The sequence below is a fragment of the Schistocerca cancellata genome, chromosome 3 (assembly GCF_023864275.1).
Source record: "Schistocerca cancellata isolate TAMUIC-IGC-003103 chromosome 3, iqSchCanc2.1, whole genome shotgun sequence".
In the NCBI taxonomy this organism is placed as follows: domain Eukaryota; kingdom Metazoa; phylum Arthropoda; class Insecta; order Orthoptera; family Acrididae; genus Schistocerca; species Schistocerca cancellata.
Window position 1 is genome coordinate 520,321,159 of NC_064628.1, and position 14,608 is coordinate 520,335,766.

The 14,608-nt window shown below is 46.7% G+C and overlaps 1 protein-coding gene and 1 pseudogene across 1 annotated transcript in view; both read right to left on the reverse strand.

Moving 5' to 3' along the window:
* LOC126175331 (GTP-binding protein Di-Ras1) overlaps window positions 1–14,608 on the reverse strand; it is a 1,524,693-nt gene that overhangs the window by 1,328,310 nt on the left and 181,775 nt on the right. The window lies entirely within an intron of this gene.
* LOC126177499 (5S ribosomal RNA) lies at window positions 3,193–3,310 on the reverse strand (annotated as a pseudogene).

The window sequence follows — 14,608 nt, forward strand, 5'->3', positions numbered from 1 at the left end:
CCTATCTCCTCTAAATCGCCTCCTGTTTCTCCTTCGATCACGTTAAACAAATGTTCACCCTCACAGAGCCCTTCATGTACTCTTTCCACCTATCCCCTCTCTCCTCTGCATTCAACAGTGGAATTCCCGTTGCACTCTTAATGTTACCACCCTTGCTTCTAAATTCACCGAAGGATTTTTTTTTTACTTTCCTGTTTACTGAGTCAGTCTTTCCCACATTCATTTATTTTTCGATTTCTTCGAATTTTTTATGCAGCCATATCGGCTTAGCTTCCCTGCACTTCCGATTCATTTCTTTTCTCAGCGACTTGTTTGTGTACTCTTTAATTTCCCTGAACATTTTTGTACTTCCTTCTTTCATCGATCAATTGAAGCATTACCTTTTTTGTACCTATGTTTTTCTTTCCAACTTCCGTGACTGCCCTTTTCAGAGATTTCCATTCCTTTTGAACTGTACTGCCTGCTGAGGTGTTCCTTACTGCTCTGTCTATAGCCTTAGAGATCTTCAAGTTTATTTCCTCATTCCTTAGTACTTCCCTACCCTCCTCCTTTGCGTAGGGCTTATTCCTGATTAAGAGATTTAGCTTCAGCCTACTGTTCATCCCTACAACATTGTGATCCGACTCTATATCTGCTCCTGAGTACGTCCTAAAATCAAGTATCTGATTTTGGAATCTCTGTCCATGATGTAATCTAACTGTAATTTTTCATTATCACCCTGCCTTTTCCAAGTATACCTCCTCCTCCTCCTGTGATTCTTAGAGTATTCGCTATTACTAGCTGAAATTTATGACAAAACTCAATTAGTGTTTCTCCTCTCCCATCCCTTGTCCCAAGCCCATATTCTCCCGTAACATTTTCTTCTACTCCTTTCCCTACAACTGTATTCCAGTCTCCCATGACTACTAGATTTTAATGTCCCTTTACGTACTATATTACCCATTCACTATCCTCATATACTGTCCGTTTTTCTTCATTTCAGCTCGTGACTTCGGTATGTATACCTGAACTATCGTTTTCGGTTCGGTTTGCCGTCGATTCTAATAAGAACAAACCTGTCACTGAACTGTTCACAGTAACACACTCTCTGCCCTACCTTCCTATTCATAATGAAGCCTACTCCAGTTATACCATTTTTTGCTGTATCTGATATTATCCTATACTGATCACACCAGTAATCCTTGTCTTCTTTCCGTTTCACTTCATTGACCCCTACTACATCTGGATTGACTCTTTGCATTTCCTTTTTCAGTTTTTCTAGCTTCCCTATCATGTTCAAACCTCAGAAGTTCCACGCCCCGAGTCGTACAAAGTTAACCTTTCGTTGATTACTCAATCTTTTTCTCATGGTCGCCTCCCCTTTGGCAGTTCCCTCCCGAAGATCCGAATGGGGGGACAATTCCAGAATCTTTTGCCAATGGAGAAATAATGGCACATTTTCAATTACAGGCCACATGTTCTGTGCATACACGCTATTGTCTTTAATGAAGTGATTTCGATTGCCATCTGCATCCTCTTGACCACTGCTGATTTTTCCGCCTTTAGGGGCAGTTTACCACCCCAAGGACAAGAGAGTGCCTTGAACCTCTATCCGCTCCTCCGCTCTCTTTGACAAGGCCGTTGGCAGTATGAGTGTGACTTCTTATGCCGGAAGTCTTTGGCTGCCAATGCTGATTATTAACCAAAATTTAAGCGGTGGCGGGTTTCGAACCCGTTACCGAGTACGTTTCGATTATTAATCAAAGACACTATCATTTTTTATATTTTTTTTGCTTTTCCCTCTCTAAGAAAATTGTGTTGAAATTAATCTCTTTACTTTTTTAAAAAGGGCCACAGTCAACTACAGTTTGGAGGAGACAATGCCTGGCCACGACGCCTTCCCTTCCGGCCGTAGTGCAGTACAGTCACACTGCTCATGTTAATTTTGCTGACTTATTTATTTCATTTTTTGTGCACATATATACAGAGGAAAACAAATTAAAACTAGTCCACCCATCCGAGACCCTGTAAATGTCAAAAGGTGATACAGCATGGCAGACGGGCCGAGTCCAAGGTGTAGGCGCGTCATATTCCATTCGAATCGGGTAGGCACCTGCCACGTCGGGAACACGTCAAATTAGTGGAGGCGTGGCAGAAACGTTGTTAAGAAAATTAGCAAAATACGCACGATAACAGGAACTACGCCCAACCGCTGCGTGCGCAGTCTGCAAGTATTGCCAAACACCAAGGTGCGAGTAACGAGCGTCTCCATATAGATATGCCAAAGTTCAGCCCTTTATTCAGAGACCTGCCCGAGGCTTTTTTTGCAGGAAAATATTCCACCGCCGGGTAAAGAAAGGACTCGGGGTCAATAACATGCGGTGGCACTTGTAGAAAACACGCGACCATTTGTCGCCACGATAACCAGACATCCGCAACGCCTACACAATTGAATCGGTGATGATCATCGTCGACATTAAGACAGACAGCGCAGAGGGGTGGGTCCGCCAGTCCTATGGCATCGAGCCACTCATTAGTTGGATACTTCCCACAGGTCTCATGATAACAAGTCGATCTGGTATGCGTCGGGAAGAAATTGTGGTGAATGGGCGCCAAATCACAGTCCACCGCAAGAATCGGAACTTCCGTTCTACGACGTTACAGGTGACACTACGCAAGAGAAGGAAGTAGAAATCCTTGACTTGCGTGCGTTCGTGGGAGTTCGGCGCGTCTATAATTGAGTTTCACAATGAAGGCCACCGTGTGTGCAAACTCGGGCATGATCGGAATGATGCCACCGACCGGAACCGGCGGAGAGGCATACTAGCACGAGGACGGTAAGTAAATGGTGCGTAACGGAGGCCTCGACACTGCGCCATTATTTGTGCGTCGTGGCGATATAAAGTACAGCCACATAACAGCGGTCGTTTGTAAGACCAAGCCCTCCTGCACGCGGGAGGCGAATGAATGTGTCAGCGCACTTTGAAGATGGACTCTAAACTAAACTCCCCCCGAACAGGCCATTAAGGCCCAAAGGTACCGACCGGCCGCCGTGTCATCCTGAGCCCACAGGCGTCACTGGACGCGGATATGGAGGGGCATTTGGTCAGCACACCGTTCTCCCGGCCGTATGTCAGTTTCCAAGACCGGAGCCGCTACATCTCAGTCAAGTAGCTCCTCGGTTTGCCTAACAAGGGCTGAGTGCACCCCGCTTGCCAACACCGCTCGGCAGACCGGATGGTCACCCATCAAAGTGCTAGCCCAGCCCGACAGCGCTTAACTTCGGTGATCTGACGGGAACCGGTGTTACCACTGCGGCGAGGCCGTTGGCTTTGAATATGCACTCACCCGTCGGAAAATATCTGAATGCCGCTTGAATACAACTTCCTATCGCAGTCGGCAGCCGTAGAATGCTACATAGGCATTCAGGTAGGCAACACGCTGCAAAGGATCGAGGCGGTGTAGGGAGCTGCGACTGATCATCAGGCGGGTAATTTTGAAAACCTGACGCAAATTGACCGCCGCTGTACGGCGCCTTTACGACGTAAAGGTAATCCCAAGATAGCGGATATGTTAGACGCAGGGTATCCCGCGACCAATAGACAGCGCGGTGGATTTGCGCACATTCAACACACATCCAGCAGCTATCCCATGAGCCTTGATGGTGTCGAGGATCCGTGAGACCTTCTCCCGAGAACGAACCAGCAGCGGAAGGTCTTCTGCATATGCAGGGCATCGAAAGTTGTAAACGCGTAGGGAGAATCCAGACAATTTCATCGTCAGCAGGCTTATGAGTGGATCCAGCGCCACTGCTTAAAACTATGTGGACAGTGGGCAGTCTTGTCGGACCGACCGTTGAATCGGTATTGGGCCCGCCACGCGCCTACTGACCTAGACCAACGAACGCAAGCTGCTAAAGAGCAGCCGAATGATACTGATGAACCCCGCAGGGAAGCCCATACATTGTAAGAGTATAGGAAGGCATGGCGCACCCTGTCAAACGCCCTGTCAAAATCTGCGCAAAAACTCTGCACGTCTCTGCCAGCGCAATCACGTCACTACAGTCACCAGCTGCTACGCCACCTGGCGTAGTTTGCGCGGTGGAGAGGACACGTGGTTCGAGGGGTCTGCAGCGCGCCGCTAATAACCGCCCGAAAGTCTTCTAATCAGTATTTAATAAGGTGATATGGTGGTAATGCCCCATAGTAATTTCAGGTGTCGGTTTATGAACAGGAATAATAATGCCCTCGACCAAAGGAGGTAGAATCGCAGCTGCAGACGTGATCACTTCATTATACATCTCCGTCCAACGAGTAGACATGAGAACACAAAAAGACGATAAAATTCAGTAAGGAGTCTGTTGATGCCCGGTGACTTGCAGAGTGCACCTGCGAAGATAGCGGCCGGCCGCGGTGGCCGTGCGATTCTAGGGGCTTCAGTCCGGAACAGCGGGACTGCTACGGTCGCAGGTTCGAATCCTGCCTCGGGCATGGATGTGTGTGATTTCCTTAGGTTAGTTAGGTTTAAGTAATTCTAAGTTCTAGGGGACTGATGACATCAGATGTTAAGTCCCATAGTGCTCAGAGCCATTTGAACCATTTTTTTGAAGATAGCGATAGCGACCGCGGTGGTGAAAGGTTCCATTAATGTAACCCCCTCCTCAAGTGTGAGGGTGCGCGGAACGTCCACGGCGATAGAATCGTAGCCCGGGACGGCCCCATCATCAGCAATGTAGACTCTGCGATAGTGTTCGACCATGTCTGCTTGGCTGGTGATCCGCTGCGCACGATCATCTACGAGTTGGTGACTAAGATTCGTGTGAAGTGTCTGCGATTGTGTTCTCCCGCCACACCACATCAGATCTGCGATCACGCACAGCAGCCCCTGTCGATTCTCGCAAGTAATCACTAGTACTTCGCCTTAATCATGCTGCGTTCAGTTTGTACTTCCGGGGAAGGTGGCTAGCCATTAAGGTCGCGGCAAAAGCTGAAATAGAGGTCTGTAGTGTGCCTGTGCCAAGCGGCCACCTCCCTGCTGTAAGTGATGAATGTACACCGGAGCATCGATTTGGCATATTTCAGCCACCAGTCTACGACGGATGGTAATATCCAAGACGCCGTTCGCATCTTGTCCACGTTGGCGACAATCAGGACTCTGCAGATGCTGAATGTTGAGTTTCCACGGTGCTCGACTCCTCCCAACATCCTGGCCGGGAGGGAACAATGTACACTTGGATGTGCAGTGGTCAGATAACAGTATAGGCCAGCGCTCTACGTCGAGCACCGCATTAGCCTACTGGAGACATAAATGCTGTCCAACCGACCACCCGAATGACTCATGAGAAACGTGAAGCCCGGGCCGTCTGCGCGCCGTAACTCCCAGATATCCCTAGGGATGGATCACGAACAGTGAAACGCAGCTCCTGGCACGATGTAAAATTCGCAGGTAAAAGAGAAGATGTTCATGTCGACGTAAGAACAGTGAGCAGTCTCCTCCTCATAGAATCGTCCTCTTTCACGCCAACGTGCATTACCAGAAGGCGCATAGACATTAATGGCACGCGTGAAGTTAATCGTAAAAGCTATACCCCTGGCGTACAAAGACCGCCACTGCATTGCCAAGCCGATAATCCTTCTATCCGGGTTAGCGCAGTTAATGCACCTCATGTAACAGTGCAATGTCTAGTTCCGAAGCCCATATCTTCTCTTTCAGAAGAAGTATCTTGACCTTCGCATGGACGCCGCTGACATTCAGTGTCGCTATACGGTTGGCGTGGAGCTGTGCCCTACCACCGTGGGGACATGTAGGTATCTGCTTTGAAGATAGGGGGCACCCGGCAGCAGGGGCTGCCGGCGTCCCTCGCGCAACGCAGAAGCTGATACGAGCAGGCTGCCTTCCCTAACGGTGGCGACACCTGTACAGGGTCTGCTGTTCTTCAAAACCCTCACTCCACGCCCGCGATGACACCGTCGCCGTGGTATCCATATCTTCAACGCTGCCGACACTGCCAGATCGGCTGGTGTGGTTCCTTCTTCGGTAAGTGCGTCATAAGCAGGAACATTCCGTTCCGTCGAGGTGAGAGCCACTGATGACCGCCGTTCCACAGACGCACTGGCGACGACGTCGTACACGGTCACAGACGCTGAAACGTTGATTCCCTCAACAGGTAGTGTGTTATTTGGACAGGGCGAAGAGTTCCGTTCCGATGTCCTACAGCGCCTCGTTTAGGGGAGCGTTGTTTACGCAATCGTCCTTCCGTGTCCGAAGACGGAAGGGAATCGCGCCAGTCAGGTAGATAGGCCGCCGTCGAGCAAGGAATCACGTTCGACATTAGCGTCGGCCACAGGTGCAGCCGGAGCAACCACCAGAACTGAGGACACGGTTGAAGTCACATCGTTATTCACCTCGTTCGCAATCGGTTCAGGAAGGAGCGGAACACTATCCTTCAGCTGATCACGTGATTCTCGGAGCCGCCAGGCTCCCGGCAGCGACTGATGTGCTGCCGGATATGTGATCGAGAGTACCGTAGACGACGCGGGAAGTACCACTCCTCCATTTGGTAGCTGCATTATCCGTCGCTGCAGATATTCAGATCTGATGTGTCCCTCTTTTCCATACCCATAACAAGTACGCGGCTGCCAGTCGTACACGATTACGGCCCGGGATCCGCTGATGGTCTGGTAAGACGAAACATGGCTGCGCAGGTTAACTGTGATCCGACGCACCCTGCTCCTTGACAGTGTGTGTGTGTGTGCGCGGAAGTGCGCATAGCGTTCTGCCTTATGATCATGCACTGCCCCGTACGGCCGAAAAGCCACTATGACGTTCTCTGCAGGTACGTCGAATTGCAGTTCGAACACGCGAACAGTTCTAACGCCTAATGCCGAACGTTCAGCTTCGACCACCCCGACGTTTCCATCAGCGTGATTGAAAGTAGTTCCTGTCTGCTGTTTGGTCAAGTTCAAAACGCGGTCGCACGCAGCATCAGTGATCATTTTAACGTGAACGGTGTTGCTGAGAATCAGGCGGTGGATACCCAGAAGTTCCGATGGCGGTATTTTCTCCTCCTCACAGAGGAAATGTTCCACATTTAAGGCTTCCGGGCGTACAATTTCCGGGCAAAAGTTGAAACGTTATGTCGATTTCCTGAACTTATTTGCCGTGATCTCAGTGCGCGAAGCCTGCGCGCAGGCGGAAGTACGGCACGGCTCCTCCGGTCGACCGCTAAGGCCAGACTTAGCCCTAGACCACGGGTGCGTACTGTAAAGTAATTCAGCCTCATCAACCATGGTGCAAATTCTACTGGATAGAGGCCTCTCCCGACCTCTTTATTCATAACTGTTTTCAGCTCCTGCCTATTCCAATCACGCAAGTTACCTTACCTTGAGTCGTCTCCTCAGTCATTTATTGTAATCTAGCCGAGTCAGAAACGTAGTTAGTGTCCATTTAGCATCCATTCGGCTGGATAAATTTCTCTCCATGCCTTTTGCATCAAAATAACTTCCTGTTGTGCTCCAGTATCTTCCGTGACCCATTTACTTACCTTCTTATCTCTTCTGATAATTCCTGTCATGCTTCTTTCCATTGCTCGCCAGACACCCGATAGTTCTTCACATGTCCTACCGCCGCAGGTCAGAAGTGAAAATAAGCACTAACTGTAAATTTACTTTTTCTGGTACGTCGAAAGCCTCGGCTTAAAAATTGTTAACTTAATCACAGCCTCTGCACATTATTTTTAATGTCAAGTTTATTTTCCTGTGTCTCAAGTCATTGCCTTTAATTGCCGTAAGTACAAAAATTCATCCGTTGGTTGTTTGATTTCGTGGTTAATTTGCACTATTTTTGTTACTATTTGCCCTTAATGTATTAATTTCCAGATTATGATTTCTTTTAAAGTCTACTTCCGAACTTGCTCCATTAAGTTCTTCCATTAGTTGATGAATTTTCTTCTGTAGTATGGGTTAACAGATCGAGGTCATTAGAGGAAAGAAGTTGGTTCAGTTATAGTCTATAAACAATTATCCTTCCTTTTTTCCCCTTTCTAGTGCATTCAAAACAAAGGTAAAGCTAGTGATGTCTTCTTTTTTTTATAAGGTTGTAGTTTCTAAAACGCCCTTTACGTTGCTTTATCCATAAAAGGCTCATACTGCCGTATCACTTTAATACGGACATAATGAGAAGCTTTAGAGCAGTAGTAGAAGGTATTTCACAGCAACAGGGACTTTTGGGTATCCAGTAATTACGGAATCTGAGAACGTTCGCATTATCATCCCAATAAATATCTACGCGTTAGTATCTCATTACGCCTTGTAAAAAGAGAGCGGGTGGAAACACGCAAGTACCGTACAAAGCGAAGTGTATGTGTGATGGTAAAAGTTGATGGACTGAAAAAAAGGAAAACGATGAATTTCTGTGAAACGAAAACACTGCCTGGCTCGGTACAACGCCTTTAGCATCTCTCATCAGTATGGTACATTTTCATATAAATAACCCACTTTTACTAACTCTGATGTCTATACCGTAGTGATTGGAACCGTACTGCCATGTAAGTACACTCTATAGCAGGTGTTACAGAACGATGGAAATTATCTCTTATAACTCTGGCGCTTTGGATTGGAAACAATATCGCGATTAGCACCGGCTTGAGCTGCTCACACGTGGCATTTCAGGCACTCTGGGTTTTCACGGAGAGGTCATCACACAAACATCTGTGATCTGAAAATGAACATTAAACATTTCACTGGAAATTCGTGTGAAAACTTAAATCTTTGTGTTCTCCCTTACGGCAGGTCTTGATATGGAGAACGCCTCGTCAGAGAAGTCCACCGCATGAGCGTCTAGGGAAGTGGTTCCAGTGGTGGTTTCCCGTTGCCTTTCACTGGTGACGCTGAAATGACAATGAGGACAACACAACACCCAGTCCCTGAGCGGAGAAAATCTCCGACCTAGCCGGGAACTGAACCCGGGCCCATTGGCGTGACAGATCGCAGCGCTGACCACTCAGCTATCGGTGTGGACATTCGTGCTAAAGACAAGCCAAAAAGGCACACACACACACACAATTTGTGTGTTCTCAAAATTCAAATAGGTAAACACATCCACCACATAGATATTCTCGTCGGTTATTTTGTTGTTGTCTTCAGTCCAGATATTGTTTTGATACAGCTCTCCATGTTACTCTACCCTGTGCAACCTTCTTCATCTCCGAGTAAATACTGCAATCTACATCCTTCTGAACCTGTTTAGTGTATTCATGCCTTGGTCTCCCGTGTTTCCCTCCAATACTAAATTTATGCTCTCTTGATGCCTCAGAACGTGTCCTACCAACCGATCCTTTCTTCTAGTCAAGTTGTGCCACAAATTCCTCTTCTCCCAATTCTATTCAGTACCTCATTAGTTACATCATCTACCCACCTGATCTACATCATTCTTCTGTAGCACCACGTTCCGAAAGCTTCTATTGTCTTCTCGTCGATTATACTAGGCTCATATCAGGGTAAATTAAATGCCCAGCTTCATACCACAGGTTACGCTTACTGTGGAACGCCGAAGTGAATTACAGCGTGTTGTGTGAAGCAAAACGTGACGCAATGATTCCCGCAGCAGCGTTAGGACTGGAGTAGTAAATAGAGCCGACCCGTCCAAAACACACACACACACACACACACACACACACACACACACACTGCCTTCTCTTCATGGCCCCATTTTGATCGTCCTCCCAACACAAAAAGTGTGGAATAGAAACTGTTACCACTGATTTCGCATTGGAATTTGTGAACATCGATATTCGTGCTTGATCATATTTATGCCAGACTTAGCCTGTCTCCCACCATCTTGCTGCTCCCGTGTGCGCGGAAATTATTTATCATCAACCTCCACGAGAACATAAAGCAGGCGGGCTCCAACTTGTGGACGAGACGAGAGATGGAACAACACTTCAAATTTATTCGGGCGCATTCTCAATACAGCAAAGATTTCTCGCGCTCGAAAAACTCAATAAGCGAATACAAAATAAAAAAAAAGAACGGGGAGAGGCGGGGGAATAGAGCGAGTTCGTTTATTTAGGTAGGAGCAACGGCGGAAACGAAATGTAGCACTGGGTGGGGCAGGCGGGCTTCAGAGTCGATATCGGCAATATCCGGAGCGATGCGATGCGGCGCGTCGCGACGCCACGGCCGCGACGCCGGGGCTTTTTCTGGCGGCGGCGGTGGCGGTCGCTGTGGACGGCTGACACGCCCCCTGCCGCGGCCTCGGAGGTAACGCAATATTTGCGACGGCGCATGCGCGCTGCCTCCCTCGCGAGACAATATCACGCGAATGGCTGAGATCTGAGGGACTGCCCAAACTGAGGCACCATTCGACGTGTTATCCCACTTGCGCGATCCCTGCTAAGCCATGTATATCTATAACACTGACGTTACACCAATCAATTGCAAGAAGAAATGCAGTTCTGACTGATTAAGCGTTTCAATTGTATATCTATAGTCTACTACACTACAAAAACAAAACGTTGTTTAACACTGTTCCGAAAGATTTCGAAAATTTCTTGACCGCTCTACTTCAAATTTTTACACGTTCCTCTAATAAATATTCGGACGAACATGAGGTTTATGTTGTTTAAATATATTTAATACATAAATGTATCAATCTTCCCTGAAAAGCTAAAGAAACTGGTACATCTGCCTAATGTCGGTAGGGCTTCCGCGAGCACGAAGAAGTCCGCAGCACGACGTGGCATGGACTCGACTAATATCTGAAGTAGTGCTGATGGAAACTGACACCATGAATCCTGCAGGGCTATCCACAGATCGGTAAGAGGGAGTGCAGATCCCTTCCGAACAGCCCGTTGCAAGGCATCCCAGATATGCTCAATAATGTTCATGTCTGAGCAGATTGGTGGCCAGCGTAAATGGTTAAACTCAAAGAGTGTTCTTGGAGCAACTCTGTAGCAATTATGGACGTATGGGATGTCGCATTGTACTGCTGGAATTGCAAAAGTCCGTCGGAATGCACAATAGACATGAAGAATGCAGGTGATCAGATAGGATGCTTCGTAGGTGTCAACTGTCAGAGACGTATCTAGAAGTTTCAGGGGTCACATATCACTCCAACTGCACACGCCCTGTGACATTACAGAGCCTCCACCGGCTTGAACAGTCCCCTGTTGAAATGCATGGTCCATGGATTCATGAGGATGTCTCCATACCCGTCCATCCGCTCGATACAATTTGAAACGAGAGTCGTCCGACCATGCAAAATATTTCGTCATGGACAGTGCAATGTCGGTGTTGACGGGCCCATGCGAGGAGTAAAGTTTTGTGTCGTGATGTCATCAAAGGAACACGAGTGGGCCCTCGGCTCTGAAAACCCATATCTATGAAGCTTCTTTGAATGGTGTGCACGCTGACACTTGTGATGGCCCAACACTGAAACCTGCAGCAATTTGCGGAAGGGTTACACTCCCGTCACGTTGAACGTTTCTCTTCAGTCGTCGTTGGCAGGATCTTCTTCCGGCCCCAGCGATGTCGAAGATTTGATGTTCTACCGGGTTCGTGATATTTACGGTATACTCGTGAAATGGTCATACGGTAAAATCCCCATTTCATTGCTACCTCGGTGTTGCTGTGTCCCATAGCTCGTGCGCCGACTATAACACCTCGTTCAAACTCACTTAAATCTTGATCCATTGTAGCAGCAGTAACCGATGAAACAACTGCGCCAGACACTTGTGTTATTTACGCGTTACCGAACGCAGCGCCATGTTCTGCCTGTTTAAATATCTCTGTATTTGAATACCCATGCCTATACGAGTTTCTTCGGCGCTTCAGTGAATTTATACCAATACACATACTGGGTGAAAATAATACCGCACTTGGTGAATTGCACGTTATTTCTTATGGCAATTCAAGACAAAAGTTTACGTAGCAAAACCTAGCCCCGCCTATAGCCAATAGCTTCATTTGAGAAACGAGGCTCTGGCAACGCCGTAACTGCGTGCAGAGTGGCCTAAAACAAGTAACATGAACTCTGTTACTGTGCTGGGGCTGTCCCATTTGCTAAGTAAGATGAGGCAGTGCCATGGGGAACGGATATGCAGACTCATCGATTCTCACTCGCGCTCGCCGCAAACTTTTTTTGTTTTGGTTTTTTTTTTTTTTTTTTTAGTTAAAGCAACAGACTGTATCCAATTTACACCTGCACATTGCAGAGTCTTGTGTATTTCTTCCTGTTACTGTGACTTTATTTAAATGTTAAGGCTTAACATGAACTTCTTACAGACGTAAACGAATATTTTGTTTCGTACATAACAGAGATAAAGTCAACAGAATATAGTAGTGGACACAGTGACATCGTTTGTATCCATTGAGGTGCAAAAAGTACTAAAGGTACGCTACATTAGGTTGCACATTATACTAGGCTAGATTAGATTACATTCAGTTTTCGTTCCATAGACAAAAAGAATGAGATGGTTCCAGTGGGTGTGGAACATGTCTGAAACTATTGCATAAAAAGAGAAGTAGAACATCTGAATACGGTACTCACTTCTCTGGTCATTTGTCAGGGGATTGTCACTACAGTAAACTGGAACTGCTGATATTTACAGAATTAATACGTTGTCAGAATGAAACATGGTTATGCACTTTTAAGAAATTTACCGTACGCAAAGTACCTAATCTTAACTTTTGTGACCAAGTGCTGTCAAAACTAAAATCTAACTGATATTTTTACTTAAGCTGGTCTAACAGTCCCTGTTAAAATATTTATCTATAGAGTAGAAGGATTTGCGTACCAAAAAATCTTTCAGACTCTGTGCCTTATATGAAACCAAGTTTTTAATGGTTCCTGGCAATTTATTGAAAATGTGTATCTGAATATTTGACACTTTTTTTGGACCAAGATAAGTGATTTTAGGTGTTTATGTAGATTTATGTTATTGCTAGTATTGATACTGTGTATTGAGCTATTTGTTATAAATAGAGACATATAGTCTGCAACAAATTTCATTAAGGAATAAATATACTGAGGAGCAGTGGTTAGAATGCCCAGCTTTCTTCATGATGTTCTTGAATTTGCACCATAAATGGGACTTATTACAAGGTTTTTAATCTAAAATCTTTTGCTCGGTTTGACGAGTTACCCCCGAATTTTATCCATATCACGTAACAGAATGAAAGTAAGCAAAGTATACAAGTCTTCTTATATGCACTTTAATTCCATTCTGCACGTTTGACGTCCAGGCTTATCTTCACAACAACGTTCACTTTAGAGATTATGTTCAAAGCGACCACCTTGCGTTTGTTAACACTTCGCCACTCACTAGTTCATACTTTGCTGGACCTTACGCAACACGCTTGCATCGACCATTGCCGTAGTGGCATGCACGCGTGCTATTAGGTCGTATACATCTATGAGTGGCGTACTATAAAGTTGTTCCCCAAAGTGTCCCCACAAATAAAAATATGGTGGATTAAGGTACGGAGAACACAGAGGATAGAAACTGTACTCCCACGACCAAGCCATCTCCATGGAAACGATTCATTTAAATGGTTACACACATACATTCCGAAGTGTAGCTGCGTACCAATATACTGGAACCACAGCTCTCGCCGGCTGAGGTGGCCGAGATGTTCTAGGCGCTACAGTCTGGAACCACGCGGCTGCTACGGTCACAGGTTTGAATCCTGCCTCGGGCATGGATGTGTGTGATGTCCTGAAGTTAGTTAGGTTTAAGTAGTTCTAAGTTATAGGGGACTTATGGCCTCAGAAGTTAAGTCCCATAGTGCTCAGAGCCATTTGAACCATTTGAACCATTTGAGGCACAGCTCTCACCGACCGCTAAATGGAGCGTTTCCTAACGCGTCAGACAGAGTATTGCGAAGAAACGTACGATACAGGACCGCATTCAACTTGTCCGGTGACAGGTTAGGGCCCAAAAGCTCTCCTCCCACGGTTACAGCGCACAAGTTTGCGCCAAAGCGTGCGCGAAAGCCGCGTTCACATGCGGGTTGTGTCCCAACTAGTAAAGGCTGTTGTGGAGGTTGATAATACCTTCACGAGTGGAGCTACATTCGTCAATACATATCACGTTATCTATAAAACGTTCATTATCTTCCGCTTGGCGCAAGTCATTCAGAAAACTATACGTGTTGAATGTGGTCTTCTGGACCATGGTGCTGAGTTAACGTGTTATGATATGGATGCAATTTTTCATTGTGCAACACTTAGACAACCAGTCTTTGAGATATCTGGAACTGCCTTTCAATTTCATGAGTACTTCACTGAGGTGATTTGTGAACGATTTCAAGAATCGCGTCCTCTGTTTGGTGAGTACGTGTAGTCCTTAGACGACCACTGTCCGTTACTTGTGGACGAAGATTACCGGCTTTCCGAAGGCGTTGCTCCAGGCGACAAAAAAACATTCTTATCAAGATGGCGCCTTTCAGGGTACCGGGCAGCACACACACGTGTAGCAGCAGCCATCTTGGTTATTGGATGCACCCAGCCCCAGAAGCAAAACGACGTACTCATCGTTTGTGTTCTTCATCGGCAACCGCCCTACTTGAACTTGACAGGACCAGTTGTGGCTGTGTACTGCGCGGTTGGTAGACGGATGCCACGAGTTTAA